This window comes from Pseudophryne corroboree, unplaced genomic scaffold (genome assembly GCF_028390025.1).
Source record: "Pseudophryne corroboree isolate aPseCor3 unplaced genomic scaffold, aPseCor3.hap2 scaffold_2252, whole genome shotgun sequence".
Classification (NCBI taxonomy): Eukaryota; Metazoa; Chordata; class Amphibia; order Anura; family Myobatrachidae; genus Pseudophryne; species Pseudophryne corroboree.
The window spans coordinates 47,944-63,552 of NW_026968903.1; the positions used below are offsets into that span (position 1 = coordinate 47,944).

General features: G+C 49.0%; 20 non-coding genes across 20 annotated transcripts; 4 read left to right on the forward strand and 16 right to left on the reverse strand.

The window, feature by feature from the left end:
• Window positions 1-514: 514 nt before the first annotated feature.
• LOC135009382 (U1 spliceosomal RNA) lies at window positions 515-677 on the reverse strand. The gene has a single exon (XR_010208935.1). It is a non-coding gene; the product is annotated as a U1 spliceosomal RNA (small nuclear RNA).
• Window positions 678-829: 152 nt separating this feature from the next.
• On the reverse strand, window positions 830-993 carry LOC135009349 (U1 spliceosomal RNA). The gene has a single exon (XR_010208904.1). It is a non-coding gene; the product is annotated as a U1 spliceosomal RNA (small nuclear RNA).
• Window positions 994-1,667: 674 nt separating this feature from the next.
• Window positions 1,668-1,830, reverse strand: LOC135009376 (U1 spliceosomal RNA). Its single transcript, XR_010208929.1, has one exon. It is a non-coding gene; the product is annotated as a U1 spliceosomal RNA (small nuclear RNA).
• A 152-nt stretch (window positions 1,831-1,982) lies between these two features.
• LOC135009363 (U1 spliceosomal RNA) lies at window positions 1,983-2,146 on the reverse strand. The gene has a single exon (XR_010208917.1). It is a non-coding gene; the product is annotated as a U1 spliceosomal RNA (small nuclear RNA).
• A 674-nt stretch (window positions 2,147-2,820) lies between these two features.
• LOC135009368 (U1 spliceosomal RNA) lies at window positions 2,821-2,983 on the reverse strand. Its single transcript, XR_010208922.1, has one exon. It is a non-coding gene; the product is annotated as a U1 spliceosomal RNA (small nuclear RNA).
• A 149-nt stretch (window positions 2,984-3,132) lies between these two features.
• LOC135009378 (U1 spliceosomal RNA) lies at window positions 3,133-3,297 on the reverse strand. The gene has a single exon (XR_010208931.1). It is a non-coding gene; the product is annotated as a U1 spliceosomal RNA (small nuclear RNA).
• A 670-nt stretch (window positions 3,298-3,967) lies between these two features.
• LOC135009371 (U1 spliceosomal RNA) lies at window positions 3,968-4,130 on the reverse strand. Its single transcript, XR_010208924.1, has one exon. It is a non-coding gene; the product is annotated as a U1 spliceosomal RNA (small nuclear RNA).
• A 152-nt stretch (window positions 4,131-4,282) lies between these two features.
• LOC135009357 (U1 spliceosomal RNA) lies at window positions 4,283-4,446 on the reverse strand. Its single transcript, XR_010208911.1, has one exon. It is a non-coding gene; the product is annotated as a U1 spliceosomal RNA (small nuclear RNA).
• A 972-nt stretch (window positions 4,447-5,418) lies between these two features.
• LOC135009341 (U1 spliceosomal RNA) lies at window positions 5,419-5,582 on the reverse strand. Its single transcript, XR_010208896.1, has one exon. It is a non-coding gene; the product is annotated as a U1 spliceosomal RNA (small nuclear RNA).
• A 674-nt stretch (window positions 5,583-6,256) lies between these two features.
• Window positions 6,257-6,419, reverse strand: LOC135009318 (U1 spliceosomal RNA). The gene has a single exon (XR_010208873.1). It is a non-coding gene; the product is annotated as a U1 spliceosomal RNA (small nuclear RNA).
• A 152-nt stretch (window positions 6,420-6,571) lies between these two features.
• Window positions 6,572-6,735, reverse strand: LOC135009355 (U1 spliceosomal RNA). The gene has a single exon (XR_010208909.1). It is a non-coding gene; the product is annotated as a U1 spliceosomal RNA (small nuclear RNA).
• Window positions 6,736-7,404: 669 nt separating this feature from the next.
• LOC135009366 (U1 spliceosomal RNA) lies at window positions 7,405-7,567 on the reverse strand. Its single transcript, XR_010208920.1, has one exon. It is a non-coding gene; the product is annotated as a U1 spliceosomal RNA (small nuclear RNA).
• Window positions 7,568-7,719: 152 nt separating this feature from the next.
• On the reverse strand, window positions 7,720-7,883 carry LOC135009340 (U1 spliceosomal RNA). The gene has a single exon (XR_010208895.1). It is a non-coding gene; the product is annotated as a U1 spliceosomal RNA (small nuclear RNA).
• A 674-nt stretch (window positions 7,884-8,557) lies between these two features.
• On the reverse strand, window positions 8,558-8,720 carry LOC135009387 (U1 spliceosomal RNA). Its single transcript, XR_010208939.1, has one exon. It is a non-coding gene; the product is annotated as a U1 spliceosomal RNA (small nuclear RNA).
• Window positions 8,721-8,872: 152 nt separating this feature from the next.
• LOC135009351 (U1 spliceosomal RNA) lies at window positions 8,873-9,036 on the reverse strand. The gene has a single exon (XR_010208906.1). It is a non-coding gene; the product is annotated as a U1 spliceosomal RNA (small nuclear RNA).
• Window positions 9,037-9,180: 144 nt separating this feature from the next.
• Window positions 9,181-9,296, forward strand: LOC135009325 (U5 spliceosomal RNA). Its single transcript, XR_010208880.1, has one exon. It is a non-coding gene; the product is annotated as a U5 spliceosomal RNA (small nuclear RNA).
• A 270-nt stretch (window positions 9,297-9,566) lies between these two features.
• On the forward strand, window positions 9,567-9,683 carry LOC135009338 (U5 spliceosomal RNA). The gene has a single exon (XR_010208893.1). It is a non-coding gene; the product is annotated as a U5 spliceosomal RNA (small nuclear RNA).
• Window positions 9,684-9,969: 286 nt separating this feature from the next.
• On the forward strand, window positions 9,970-10,082 carry LOC135009336 (U5 spliceosomal RNA). The gene has a single exon (XR_010208891.1). It is a non-coding gene; the product is annotated as a U5 spliceosomal RNA (small nuclear RNA).
• A 4,813-nt stretch (window positions 10,083-14,895) lies between these two features.
• LOC135009342 (U1 spliceosomal RNA) lies at window positions 14,896-15,058 on the reverse strand. The gene has a single exon (XR_010208897.1). It is a non-coding gene; the product is annotated as a U1 spliceosomal RNA (small nuclear RNA).
• Window positions 15,059-15,202: 144 nt separating this feature from the next.
• LOC135009323 (U5 spliceosomal RNA) lies at window positions 15,203-15,318 on the forward strand. The gene has a single exon (XR_010208878.1). It is a non-coding gene; the product is annotated as a U5 spliceosomal RNA (small nuclear RNA).
• The last annotated feature ends 291 nt before the right edge of the window (window positions 15,319-15,609 follow it).

Genomic DNA, 15,609 nt, shown 5'->3' on the forward strand with positions numbered 1-15,609 from the left:
ACTGAAGCACCCCCAAACAACAAACCAAATGCAACAACTAGTGCAAGCATTCCTGGGGGAAGGCCTGCAGCAAATAGATTTGCATATGGTGATGTCATCCAAGCAGTGGGTCAAAGTTGGCTTCAACCCTCGTCTGCATATGAAAAGAGAAAAGGGGCGTGCAGGGCATGGTGGCCTTTTGCAGCACTTGGCTGACCCCTAGTTTGCATTAAACACCTCCACCCTCCTTCGGTGTGGGGCTCATGTTGGCTATGCCCCAGCCCCTGAAGCATTCAAGCTGATTTCTTGCAGCAGCTGGGCACTGTAACAGCTCCAGAGCTGCTCTGTAAGGCAAGTAAAAGGGTGTGGGCCCTGCAGCACTACCTGTAGTTCGCATTGTGCGTTGGAAGGCACAAAGTAAGCAGAAAGGAGGAGAAGTCAGGATAGTGCGCAAGGGCATAGAAGGGAGCGGCTCAAGAAAAGAGAAGTGGAAACAGACAGCAAACTAGGCAGGAGAGAGACCTGAGACAAAGAGATCTGAATTATACGAGAGCCGACCAGGGGAAACACAAATTATGCAGTCAAGTTTCCCACATTTGGGGAAATCACAGGAGCAGCACACCCAGAGTGCAATGGGTGAGCCTTGCCCTGGGAGAAGCACCTTCATGATCATAGTATCTCACCTGGCAGGTATGTAGGAGTTGGGCTAGAGCTGGGGAGGGTCGCTGCTCGGGTACCCCCCTGTCAAGTGAAGGAGATCAAACTGAGGCAGCACAATGGAACTCTCGAAAGAAGAACAAGGCTAGAGGAAGATCTGAGACAAAGAAATCTGACTTTTACCAGAGCTGACCAGAGGAAAACACAAACACAGTCCCCCACTACCACAAATAATGCAGTTGAGTTTCCCACATTTGGGGAAATCACAGGGGTCAGCATACCCAGAATGCAATGAATGAACCTCACCCTGGGAGAACAATCTTTATGACCATGGTATCTCCTATGCAAAATAAGTATGATTTGGGATAGGGCTGGGGAGGGCCGCTGCTCAGGCACATCTCTGTCAAGTAAAGGAGATTCAACTGAGGCAGCACAAGGGAACTCTCATCTGGGGACAACAACTGCAGGGAGAACACATATTTTCAGATGAACATGGGAGAGCAGAAGGCTGCCTAATACTGAAGCACCCCCAAACAACAAACCAAATGCAACAACTAGTGCAAGCATTCCTGGGGGAAGGCCTGCAGCAGATAGATTTGCATATGGTGATGTCATCCAAGCAGTGGGTCAAAGTTGGCTTCAACCCTCGTCTGCATATGAAAAGAGAAAAGGGGCGTGCAGGGCATGGTGGCCTTTTGCGGCACTTGGCTGACCCCTAGTTTGCATTAAACACCTCCACCCTCCTTCGGTGTGGGGCTCATGTTGGCTATGCCCCAGCCCCTGAAGCATTCAAGCTGATTTCTTGCAGCAGCTGGGCACTGTAACAGCTCCAGAGCTGCTCTGTAAGGCAAGTAAAAGGGTGTGGGCCCTGCAGCACTACCTGTAGTTCGCATTGTGCGTTGGAAGGCACAAAGTAAGCAGAAAGGAGGAGAAGTCAGGATAGTGCGCAAGGGCATAGAAGGGAGCGGCTCAAGAAAAGAGAAGTGGAAACAGACAGCAAACTAGGCTGGAGAGAGACCTGAGACAAAGATATCTGAATTATACGAGACCTGACCAGGGGAAACACAAATTATGCAGTCAAGTTTCCCACATTTGGGGAAATCGCAGGAGCAGCACACCCAGAGTGCAATGGGTGAGCCTTGCCCTTGGAGAAGCACCTTCATGATCATAGTATCTCACCTGGCAGGTAAGTAGGAGTTGGGCTAGAGCTGGGGAGGGTCGCTGCTCGGGCACCCCCCTGTCAAGTGAAGGAGATCCAACTGAGGCAGCACAAAGGAACTCTCGAAAGAAGAACAAGGCTAGAGGAAGATCTGAGACAAAGAAATCTGACTTTAACCAGAGCTGACCAGAGGAAAGCACAAACACAGTCCACCACTACCACAAATAATGCAGTCGAGTTTCCCACATTTGGGGAAATCACAGGGTTCAGCATACCCAGAGTGCAATGAATGAACCGCACCCTGGGAGAACAATCTTCATAACAATGGTATCTCCTATGCAAAATAAGTATGATTTGGGATATGGCTGCGGAGGGCCGCTGCTCAGGCACATCTCTGTCAAGTAAAGGAGATTCAACTGAGGCAGCACAAGGGAACTCTCATCTGGGGACAACAACTGCAGGGAGAACACATATTTTCAGATGAACATGGGAGGGCAGAAGGCTGCCTAATACTGAAGCACCCCCAAACAACAAACCAAATGCAACAACTAGTGCAAGCATTCCTGGGGGAAGGCCTGCAGCAAATAGATTTGCATATGGTGATGTCATCCAAGCAGTGGGTCAAAGTTGGCTTCAACCCTCGTCTGCATATGAAAAGAGAAAAGGGGCGTGCAGGGCATGGTGGCCTTTTGCAGCACTTGGCTGACCCCTAGTTTGCATTAAACACCTCCACCCTCCTTCGGTGTGGGGCTCATGTTGGCTATGCCCCAGCCCCTGAAGCATTCAAGCTGATTTCTTGCAGCAGCTGGGCACTGTAACAGCTCCAGAGCTGCTCTGTAAGGCAAGTAAAAGGGTGTGGGCCCTGCAGCACTACCTGTAGTTCGCATTGTGCGTTGGAAGGCACAAAGTAAGCAGAAAGGAGGAGAAGTCAGGATAGTGCGCAAGGGCATAGAAGGGAGCGGCTCAAGAAAAGAGAAGTGGAAACAGACAGCAAACTAGGCAGGAGAGAGACCTGAGACAAAGAGATCTGAATTATACGAGACCTGACCAGGGGAAACACAAATTATGCAGTCAAGTTTCCCACATTTGGGGAAATCGCAGGGGCAGCACACCCAGAGTGCAATGGGTGAGCCTTGCCCTGGGAGAAGCACCTTCATGATCATAGTATCTCACCTGGCAGGTAAGTAGGAGTTGGGCTAGAGCTGGGGAGGGTCGCTGCTCGGGCACCCCCCTGTCAAGTGAAGGAGATCCAACTGAGGCAGCACAAGGAAACTCTCGAAAGAAGAACAAGGCTAGAGGAAGATCTGAAACAAAGAAATCTGACTTTTACCAGAGATCAGAGGAAAACACAAACACAGTCCCCCACTGCCAACAAATAAAGCAGTCACGTTTCCCACATTTGGGGAAATCACAGGGGTCAGCATACCCAGAATGCAATGAATGAACCTCACCCTGGGAGAGTAATCTTCATGACCATGGTATCTCCTATGCAAAATAAGTATGATTTGGGATAGGGCTGGGGAGGGCCGCTGCTCATGCACATCTCTGTCAAGTAAAGGAGATTCAACTGAGGCAGCACAAGGGAACTCTCATCTGGGGACAACAACTGCAGGGAGAACACATATTTTCAGATGAACATGGGAGGGCAGAAGGCTGCCTAATACTGAAGCACTCCCAAACAACAAACCAAATGCAACAACTAGTGCAAGCATTCCTGGGGGAAGTTCTGCAGAAGACGGATTTGCATACGGTGATGTCATCCAAGCAGTGGGTCAAAGTTGGCTTCAACCCTCATCTGCATATGAAAAGAGAAAAGGGGCGTGCAGGGCATGGCGGCCTTTTGCGGTGCTTGGATGACCCCTAGTTCGCATTAAACACCCCACCCTCCTTTGGTGTGGGGCTCATGTTGGCCATGCCCCATCCCCTGAAGCATTCAAGCTGATTTATTGCAGCAGCTGGGCACTGTAACAGCTCCAGAGCAGCTCTGAACGGCAAGTAAAAGGGTGTGGGCCCTGCAGCACTACCTGTAGTTTGCATTGTGCATTGGAAGGCACAAAGTAAGCAGACGGGAGAAGTCAGGATAGTGCGCAAGGGCATAGAAGGGAGCGGCTCAAGAAAAGAGAAGTTGAAACAGACAGCAAACTAGGCTGGAGAGAGACCTGAGACAAAGAGATCTGAATTATACGAGAGCCGACCAGGGGAAACACAAATTATGCAGTCAAGTTTCACACATTTGGGGAAATCGCAGGAGCAGCACACCCAGAGTGCAATGGGTGAGCCTTGCCCTGGGAGAAGCACCTACATGATCATAGTATCTCACCTGCCAGGTAAGTAGAAGTTGGGCTAGAGCTGGGGAGGGTCGCTGCTCGGGTACCCCCCTGTCAAGTGAAGGAGATCCAACTGAGGCAGCACAAGGGAACTCTCGAAAGAAGAACAAGGCTAAAGGAAGATCTGAGACAAAGAAATCTGACTTTTACCAGAGCTGACCAGAGGAAAGCACAAACACAGTCCCCCACTACCACAAATAAAGCAGTCGAGTTTCCCACATTTGGGGAAATCACAGGGGTCAGCATACCCAGAATGCAATGAATGAACCTCACCGTGGGAGAACAATCTTCATGACCATGGTATCTCCTATGCAAAATAAGTATGATTTGGGATAGGGCTGGGGAGGGCCGCTGCTCAGGCACATCTCTGTCAAGTAAAGGAGATTCAACTGAGGCAGCACAAGGGAACTCTCATCTGGGGACAACAACTGCAGGGAGAACACATATTTTCAGATGAACATGGGAGGGCAGAAGGCTGCCTAATACTGAAGCACCCCCAAACAACAAACCAAATGCATCAACTAGTGCAAGCATTCCTGGGGGAAGGCCTGCAGCAGATGGATTTGCATACGGTGATGTCATCCAAGCAGTGGGTCAAAGTTGGCTTCAACCCTCGTCTGCATATGAAAAGAGAAAAGGGGCGTGCAGGGCATGGCGGCCTTTTGCGGCGCTTGGATGACCCCTAGTTCGCATTAAACACCTCCACCCTCCTTCGGTGTGGGGCTCATGTTGGCTATGCCCCAGCCCCTGAAGCATTCAAGCTGATTTCTTGCAGCAGCTGGGCACTGTAACAGCTCCAGAGCTGCTCTGTACGGCAAGTAAAAGGGTGTGGGCCCTGCAGCACTACCTGTAGTTTGCATTGTGCATTGGAAGGCACAAAGTAAGCAGACAGGAGGAGAAGTCAGGATAGTGCACAAGGGTATAAAAGGGAGGGGCTCATGAAAAAAGAAGTGGAAACAGACAGCAAACTAGGCTGGAGAGAGACCTGAGACAAAGAGATCTGAATTATACGAGAGCCGACCAGGGGAAACACAAATTATGCAGTCAAGCTTCCCACATTTGGGGAAATCAGAGTGCAATGGGTGAGCCTTGCCCTGGGAGAAGCACCTTCATGATCATAGTATCTCACCTGGCAGGTAAGTAGGAGTTGGGCTAGAGCTGGGGAGGGTCGCTGCTCGGGCACCCCCCTGTCAAGTGAAAGAGATCCAACTGAGGCAGCACAAGGAAACTCTCGAAAGAAGAACAAGGCTAGAGGAAGATCTGAGACAAATAAATCTGACTTTTACCAGAGCTGACCAGAGGATAGCACAAACACAGTCCCCCACTACCACAAATAATGCAGTCGAGTTTCCCACATTTGGGGAAATCACAGGGGTCAGCATACCCAGAATGCAATGAATGAACCTCACCCTGGGAGAACAATCTTCATGACCATGGTATCTCCTATGCAAAATAAGTATGATTTGGGATAGGGCTGGGGAGGGCCGCTGCTCAGGCACATCTCTGTCAAGTAAAGGAGATTCAACTGAGGCAGCACAAGGGAACTCTCATCTGGGGACAACAACTGCAGGGAGAACACATATTTTCAGATGAACATGGGAGGGCAGAAGGCTGCCTAATACTGAAGCACCCCCAAACAACAAACCAAATGCAACAACTAGTGCAAGCATTCCTGGGGGAAGGCCTGCAGCAGATGGATTTGCATACGGTGATGTCATCCAAGCAGTGGGTCAAAGTTGGCTTCAACCCTCGTCTGCATATGAAAAGAGAAAAGGGGCGTGCAGGGCATGGCGGCCTTTTGCGGTGCTTGGATGACCCCTAGTTCACATTAAACACCTCCACCCTCCTTCGGTGTGGGGCTCATGTTGGCTGTGCCCCAGCCCCTGAAGCATTCAAGCTGATTTCTTGCAGTAGCTGGGCACTGTAACAGCTCCAGAGCTGCTCTGTACGGCAAGTAAAAGGGTGTGGGCCCTACAGCACTACCTGTAGTTTGCATTGTGCATTGGAAGGCACAAAGTAAGCAGACAGGAGGAGAAGTCAGGATAGTGCACAAGGGTATAAAAGGGAGGGGCTCATGAAAAAAGAAGTGGAAACAGACAGCAAACTAGGCTGGAGAGAGACCTGAGACAAAGAGATCTGAATTATACGAGAGCCGACCAGGGGAAACACAAATTATGCAGTCAAGCTTCCCACATTTGGGGAAATCGCAGGGGCACCACACCCAGAGTGCAATGGGTGAGCCTTGCCCTGGGAGAAGATCCTTCATGATCATAGTATCTCACCTGGCAAGTAAGTAGGAGTTGGGCTAGAGCTGGGGAGGGTCGCTGCTCGGGCACCCCCCTGTCAAGTTAAAGAGATCCAACTGAGGCAGCACAAGGGAACTCTCGAAAGAAGAACAAGGCTAGAGGAAGATCTGAGACAAAGAAATCTGACTTTTACCAGAGCTGTCCAGAGGAAAGCACAAACACAGTCCCCCACTACCACAAATAATGCAGTCGAGTTTCCCACATTTGGGGAAATCACAGGGGTCAGCATACCCAGAATGCAATGAATGAACCTCACCCTGGGAGAACAATCTTCATGACCATGGTATCGCCTATGCAAAATAAGTATGATTTGGGATAGGGTTGGGGAGGGCCGCTGCTCAGGCACATCTCTGTCAAGTAAAGGAGATTCAACTGAGGCAGCACAAGGGAACTCTCATCTGGGGACAACAACTGCAGGGAGAACACATTTTCAGATAAACATGGGAGGGCAGAAGGCTGCCTAATACTGAAGCACCCCCAAACAACAAACCAAATGCAACAACTAGTACAAGCATTCCTGGGGGAAGGCCTGCAGCAGATGGATTTGCATATAGTGATGTCATCCAAGCAGTGGGTCAAAGTTGGCTTCAACCCTCGTCTGCATATGAAAAGAGAAAAGGGGCGTGCACGGCATGGCGGCCTTTTGCGGCGCTTGGATGACCCCTAGTTCGCATTAAACACCTCCACCCTCCTTCGGTGTGGGGCTCATGTTGGCTATGCCCCAGCCCCTGAAGCATTCAAGCTGATTTCTTGCAGCAGCTGGGCACTGTAACAGCTCCAGAGCTGCTCTGAACGGCAAGTAAAAGGGTGTGGGCCCTGCAGCACTACCTGTAGTTTGCATTATGCATTGGAAGGCACAAAGTAAGCAGACGGGAGAAGTCAGGATAGTGCGCAAGGGCATAGAAGGGAGCGGCTCAAGAAAAGAGAAGTTGAAACAGACAGCAAACTAGGCTGGAGAGAGACCTGAGACAAAGAGATCTGAATTATACGAGAGCCGACCAGGGGAAACACAAATTATGCAGTCAAGTTTCCCACATTTGGGGAAATCGCAGGAGCAGCACACCCAGAGTGCAATGGGTGAGCCTTGCCCTGGGAGAAGCACCTACATGATCATAGTATCTCACCTGCCAGGTAAGTAGAAGTTGGGCTAGAGCTGGGGAGGGTCGCTGCTCGGGTACCCCCCTGTCAAGTGAAGGAGATTCAACTGAGGCAGCACAAGGGAACTCTCGAAAGAAGAACAAGGCTAGAGGAAGATCTGAGACAAATAAATCTGACTTTTACCAGAGCTGACCAGAGGAAAGCACAAACACAGTCCCCCACTACCACAAATAATGCAGTCGAGTTTCCCACATTTGGGGAAATCACAGGGGTCAGCATACCCAGAATGCAATGAATGAACCTCACCCTGGGAGAACAATCTTCATGACCATGGTATCTCCTATGCAAAATAAGTATGATTTGGGATAGGGCTGGGGAGGGCCGCTGCTCAGGCACATCTCTGTCAAGTAAAGGAGATTCAACTGAGGCAGCACAAGGGAACTCTCATCTGGGGACAACAACTGCAGGGAGAACACATATTTTCAGATGAACATGGGAGGGCAGAAGGCTGCCTAATAATGAAGCACCCCCAAACAACAAACCAAATGCAACAACTAGTGCAAGCATTCCTGGGGGAAGGCCTGCAGCAGATGGATTTGCATACGGTGATGTCATCCAAGCAGTGGGTCAAAGTTGGCTTCAACCCTCGTCTGCATATGAAAAGAGAAAAGGGGCGTGCAGGGCATAGCGGCCTTTTGCGGCGCTTGGATGACCCCTAGTTCGCATTAAACACCTCCACCCTCCTTCGGTGTGGGGCTCATGTTGGCTATGCCCCAGCCCCTGAAGCATTCAAGCTGATTTCTTGCAGCAGCTGGGCACTGTAACAGCTCCAGAGCTGCTCTGTACGGCAAGTAAAAGGGTGTGGGCCCTGCAGCACTACCTGTAGTTTGCATTGTGCATTGGAAGGCACAAAATAAGCAGACAAGAGGAGAAGTCAGGATAGTGCACAAGGGTATAAAAGGGAGGGGCTCATGAAAAAAGAAGTGGAAACAGACAGCAAACTAGGCTGGAGAGAGACCTGAGACAAAGAGATCTGAATTATACGAGAGCCGACCAGGGGAAACACAAATTATGCAGTCAAGCTTCCCACATTTGGGGAAATCGCAGGGGCACCACACCCAGAGTGCAATGGGTGAGCCTTGCCCTGGGAGAAGCACCTTCATGATCATAGTATCTCACCTGGCAGGTAAGTAGGAGTTGGGCTAGAGCTGGGGAGGGTCGCTACTCGGGCACCCCCCTGTCAAGTGAAAGAGATCCAACTTAGGCAGCACAAGGGAACTCTCGAAAGAAGAACAAGGCTAGAGGAAGATCTGAGACAAATAAATCTGACTTTTACCAGAGCTGACTAGAGGAAAGCACAAACACAGTCCCCCACTACCACAAATAATGCAGTCGAGTTTCCCACATTTGGGGAAATCACAGGGGTCAGCATACCCAGAATGCAATGAATGAACCTCACCCTGGGAGAACAATCTTCATGACCATGGTATCGCCTATGCAAAATAAGTATGATTTGGGATAGGGCTGGGGAGGGCCGCTGCTCAGGCACATCTCTGTCAAGTAAAGGAGATTCAGCTGAGGCAGCACAAGGGAACTCTCATCTGGGGACAACAACTGCAGGGAGAACACATATTTTCAGATAAAAATCTTGGTCATGCTCTGGTTTCTCTTCAGAACGAACAAATCTTTCGCCTCTTACTAAAGATTTCCGTGGAGAGGAGCAAAACCGAGTTTTATCTCAATTTTTGCATGCCCCATCTTTTTGGGGTTTCTTTTACCGGTTTAAAGATAGAATGAGTGTGCTTTAATGTAAGCTCATTTGCATAGAAATGACAGTAAATGTTTATTTATGTTCAAACAGAACTTTCTTGACCATGCTACTTGCTTTAAAGATCTGGGAGCACATGGAATACAGTACAAACCATGCTTATAGCAAGGAGAAGCCAGGTGAGAAATCTGCTTTCTTTCAAATTGGGCGCTCACTTTGATCTGAATGAGGACTGCTGGCACAGCACTCAGGCGACAGGTGGAATCTTGGTCATGCTCTGGTTTCTCTTCAGAATGAACAAATCTTTCGCCTTTTATTAAAGATTATCCGTGGAGAGGAGCAAAACTGAGTTTTATCTCAATTTTTGCATGCCCCATATTATTGGGGTTTCTTTTATCAGTTTAAAGACAGAACGAGTGTGCTTTCTTGTTAGCTTTAATGTAAGTTTATTTGCATAACAATGACAATAAATGTCTGTTTCTTTTCAAGCAGAACTTTCTTGACCATACTAATTGCTTGAAAGATCTGGGAGCACATGGAAAAGAGTACAAACCATGTTTATAGCAAGGGGAAGCCTGGTGAGAAATCTGCTTTCTTTCTTTCAAATTGGGTGCTCACTTTGAGCTGAATGAGGACTGCTGGCATGGCACTCAGGCGACAGGTGGAATCTTGGTCATGCTCTGGTTTCTCTTCAGAACGAACAAATCTTTCGCCTTTTACTAAAGATTTCCGTGGAGAGGAGCAAAACTGAGTTTTATCTCAATTTTTGCATGCCCCATATCATACCTCCCAACTGTCCCGATTTTCGCGGGACAGTCCCGTTTTTTGGGGACTGTCCCGCTGTCCCACCTGCGGGCCGCAGTGTCCCGCGGTGGGGAGGACAGTTGGGAGGCTCTGTCTGTCGCTGCCCTGCTTAGCAGAGCAGCGGTGAATAGTCGCTGTGCGCACAGCGTCTATTCACTGAAGTCAGAGGGAGAGGTGGCATGCCAGCGGCTCACAGAGCGCTGGGCATGCCCCCTCAGTGCCGAAAACGGGGGCGTGACTCGCGATCGCGGGTCCTCCCGCGAAGCCATGCCCCTTTTTACTTAGGCCACGCCCTTTTTGGGAGCGCGTGCGACTTCGCCGCGCGTGTGTCCCTCTTTGCGAGCCGACAAAGTTGGGAGGTATGCCCATATTATTGGGGTTTCTTTTATCAGTTTAAAGACAGAACGAGTGTGCTTTCTGGTTAGCTTTAATGTAAGTTTATTTGCATAACAATGACAGTAAATGTTTGTTTCTTTTCAAACAGAACTTTCTTGACCATGCTACTTGCTTGAAAGATCTGGGAGCACATGGAAAACAGTACAAACCATGCAGTATCACAAGAGCCTTTATTTGATCTTTCATGAAGATAGAGCAGAATTGAGGACACGTCAACAATTTCTGCCGAAGGTGGTTCATCTTTCCACATGGTGCCTTTGGCCACTGACACCTTCGTTGAGTCAAAGTCTCTGGCTGTGGTCAGAACTTTGAAAATTTATGTCACCAGAACGGTTCAGATTAGGAAAACAGAGGCTCTGTTTGTCCTGTATGCTCCCAACAGGATTGGGTGTCCTGCTTCCATGTAGACCATTATGCGCTGGATCTGTGGTAAGATTCAGCATGCTCATTCCATGGCAGGATTGCCGTTACTGAATTAGGTGAAGACCCATTCTACTAGAAAGGTGGGTTCATCCTGGGCAGCTGGTCGGGGAGTCTCGGCATTGCAACTTTGCCGAGCAGCTATTTAGTAAACACTTTTGCTAAGTTTTACAAGTTTGATACCTTGGCCGATGATAACTTCAAGTTGGGTCATTCGGTGCTGCAGAGTCGTACGCACTCTTCCACCCGTTCAAGAGCTTTGGTATAACCCCATGGTTCTTAATGTGACCCCAGCATCCTCTAGGTCGTATGAGAAAATAGGATTTTAATACCTACCGGTAAATCCTTTTCTCTTAGTCTGTAGAGGATGCTGGGCACCCGTCCCAGTCCATACTGTGTCTGCAGTTATTACTTGTGGTTATACACATGTTGTGTTATGGTTCTGGTCAGCTTTTTGCTGCAATTATTCATGCCGTTGGCTTGTGTTCTGTTGAATGCCACGTTCTGCGGCATGCTTAAGGTGTGAGCTGGTAAGATGCTCACCTTAGTTTAACAATAAATCCTTTCCTCGAAATGTCCGTCTCCATGGGCACAGTTCCTATAACTGGAGTCTGGAGGAGGGGCATAGAGGGAGGAGCCAGTTCACACCCTTTGATAGTCTTAAAGTGCCCATGTCTCTTGCGGATCCCGTCTATACCCCATGGTTCTTAATGTGACCCCAGCATCCTCTACGGACTAAGAGAAAAGGATGCCCTTGCGCACTATCCTGACTTCTCCTCCCGTCTGCTTACTTTGTGCCTTCCAACGCACAATGCAAACTACAGGTGGTGCTGCAGGGCCCACACCCTTTTACTTGCCTTACAGAACAGCTCTGGAGCTGTTACAGTGCCCAGCTGCTGCAAGAAATCAGCTTGAATGCTTCAGGGGATGGGGCATGGCCAACATGAGCCCCACACCAAAGGAGGGTGGGGGTGTTTAATGAGAACTAGGGGTCATCCAAGCACTGCAAAAGGCCGCCATGCCCTGCACGCCCCTTTTCTCTTTTCATATGCAGATGAGGGTTCCAGCCAACTTTGGCCCACTGCTTGAATAACATCACTGTATGCAAATCCGTCTGCTGCAGACCTTCCCCCAGGAAGGCTTGTACTAGATGTTGCATATGGTTTGATATTTGATGGTGCTTCAGTATTAGGCAGCCTTCCGCCCTCCCATGTTCATCTGAAAAGATGTGGTCTCCCTGCAGTTGTTGTCCCCAGACGAGAGTTCCCTTGTGCTTCCTCAGTTGAATCTCCTTAACTTGACGGGGGAGGGGCTGCCCGAGCAGCCACCCTCCCCAGCCCTATCCCAACTCATACTTATTTTGCATATGAGATCTCTTGATCATGAAGATTGTTCTCACAGGGTGAGGTTCATCCATTATATTTTAAAATAGGAAGGTACAAATTACATATTTGAATTGCATTTATGTGCTGGATTCAAATGTCCCCCCCCCCCCTTCCTTTCTCAATTGTGCCCGTCAGCAGCTATTCTAAGGTTGCTGCCAATGGGTGTGACACATTAATTTCTTCTGTGGGGTACACTGGACTCCACAAGGATTCACATTGGGGTGTAGAGTAGGATCTTGATCTGAGGCACCAACCGGCTCAAAGCTTTTGACTGTTCCCAAGATGCTCAGTGCATTCTCCTCTATAACCCCGCTTCCATGAACAGGGAGCTCAGTTTGTAGTTGGTGCCTTCAGTAGCAGGCCACTTAACAGGGGCCTGCCTCAGGCAGCCTATTCTTAGCTATAAATTTTGACAAGAAAAGAAGAACTTGTTTTATGAGAATCTACAAGGGCTGCAGCAGGCTAGGTCTAATAGACATCTTTACTGCAGCTTCATCACTCCCAGCGGCGCTGTATACTCCCGTGCCCTGGTTGCTGGGTCACTGCAGCGGAGGGTCCGGTTTCATCCTAAGGTCAGTCACACACACACCACCCTTCCGGATCACGAGGCCGCTGATGAAGGGGAGCGTGGCCGTAGGGGGTGGACCGTGTGCGCACTGGCGTGGACACTGATTACTGGGCAGCCGCTCCACTAGCCACCAGGTACAGTTAAGGAGCACAGGTCTGGGGGTTTTTCTCCTATATTAACCCAATTTTGTACTGCCCGCAGCGCATTGTGATAGGTAATAGGGCCTGATTCAGGTTGGATTGCAATCACAATAAGCGATCCAACTGCAAAAATTGCTAAGAGCATACGCATGTGCCTGCATTTTCTGCGGCACCCCGCAGAGAATGCGATCGCCTCTGCCTGTCAATCGGGGCGGGGGGGGATAGGTGGGTCAGCAACACTCCATTTCCAAGTCAGGGATGGAGCGGTGCGGGGGCAAGGCTTCAAAATGGGGTCTGCAACGGAGTAGACACAGGGGGCGTGGTCACAGTGGCTGTATGACATCACATTCAGCCGCTGTGATCACAAAAATGGTGGCGGCTTCCTGCGCGCACATACAGTCGGCACCAGCAGGAGGCTACACCATTTTTTATGATCACGCTGAACTGCAGTGCGACTGCAATTACAGCATGGTCAAGAAGGGAGGCGTCATGCTGGGTGGCCATGCCCTTTCACTGTGCAGGAGCCAGCACCGCTCACACACTAGTCCCCGGGTGCAGCCCCCAACCCCCGGGACACCCGGAGCAACAAAATGTAGATTCAGGCCACCAGGCCACGCCCCTACCTATGAAACCATGCCTCCTTTTTACCATTGCGCTGCTTATCTGCGCGCACTGCATTACAATCTCCCTCGCCACCTCTCTGGGTGTCACCAGTGATAGTGACACCTCTGCCATGCTTGTAGCAGCTGGTCCTAAGATCTACGCCTCAAGCCCTGAGTGTTTGCCCTTGTGACTTGTTGATCATCATAGCGAAGCAGATGCTTACAGAAAACTGCAGGGGCTTAGATTGAAAATAAAAAAAATGATTGGTATAAGGTAGAGAGGAGCGGGTTCGGTTCTCCGAGAACCGAATTCCCCACGAACTCCACGTTGTTTACACTGGTCCGAGGCAGGCTCGGTTGTTCCCGCCTGACTCGCAAAACCTGAACAAGGGAAAATGTCATCATCCCGCTGTCGGATTCTCGCGAGATTCGGATTCCATATAAAGAGCTGCGCGTTGCCGCCATTTTTACTCGTGCATTGAAGAGAGAGCGGAATGGACGTGGCTATGTTCTCTCAGTGGAAATCTCAATATCAGTGCTCAGTATCAGTGGTACCTTATTGCTGCTCAGTAATACTAGTAGTGTGTCTCTCCTGCTCAGTGTCAGTTCTCAGTAGTATCCTCATCAGTGCTCAGTATCACTGCTCATTGTCTTGTGCTGCATTGTGGTGCTCAGCATACTACAGTACATTACTAATAGTCCAGTGCTGCATCTTGCTGCTCAGTGTCAGTTCTAGTATCCTCATCAGTGCTCACTATCACTGTTCATTGCATTTTGGTTTTCTGTATACTACAGTAACATAGTAATATAGTAACATATAGTAACATAGTTTTTGAGGTTGAATAGAGGCAAATTGCCCATCGTGTTCAACCTGTTTTAAGTTGTGATGATTCTACATACCTGCTGAATAATGTTTTATGACTAGTTAGCTACTATAACTCATGTTACCCCCGGATTAACCATGTTGATATTTTAAGTATTATAACCTTAGATAGCTTTTTCATTCAGAAATGTATCCATTCCTTTTTTAAATCCAATTACAGAGTCCGCCATTACCACCTTCCCTGGCAGGGAATTCCACATCCTGATTGCCCTAACAGTGAAGATCATAGTATCTCACCTGGCAGGTAAGTAGGAGTTGGGCTAGAGCTGTGGAGGATTGCTGCTCGGGCACCCCCTGTCAAGTGAAGGAGATCCAACTGAGGCAGCACAAGGGAACTCTCGAAAGAAGAACAAGGCTAGAGGAAGATCTGAGACAAAGAAATCTGACTTTTACCAGAGCTGACCAGAGGAAAGCACAAACACAGTCCCCCACTACCACAAATAATGCAGTCGAGTTTCCCACATTGGGGAAATCACAGGGGTCAGCATACCCAGAATGCAATGAATGAACCTCACCCTGGGAGAACAATCTTCATGACCATGGTATCTCCTATGCAAAATAAGTATGATTTGGGATAGGGCTGGGGAGGGCCGCTGCTCAGGCACATCTCTGTCAAGTAAAGGAGATTCAACTGAGGCAGCACAAGGGAACTCTCATCTGGGGACAACAACTGCAGGGAGAACACATATTTTCAGATGAAAATCTTGGTCATGCTCTGGCTTCTCTTCAGAACGAACAAATCTTTCGCCTTTTACTAAAGATTTCCGTGGAGAGGAGCAAAACTGAGTTTTACCTCAATTTTTGCATGCCCCATCTTTTTGGATTTTCTTTTATCGGTTTAAAGATAGAATGAGTGTGCTTTAATGAAAGCTCATTTGCATAGAAATTACAGTAAATGTTTGTTTCTTTTCAAACAGAACTTTCTTGACCATGCTACTTGCTTGAAAGATCTGGGAGCACATGGAATACAGTACAAACCATGCTTATAGCAAGGAGAAGCCAGGTGAGAAATCTGCTTTCTTTCAAATTGGGCGCTCACTTTGATCTGAATGAGGACTGCTGGCATGGCACTCAGGCGACAGGTGGAATCTTGGTCATGCTCTGGTTTCTCTTCAGA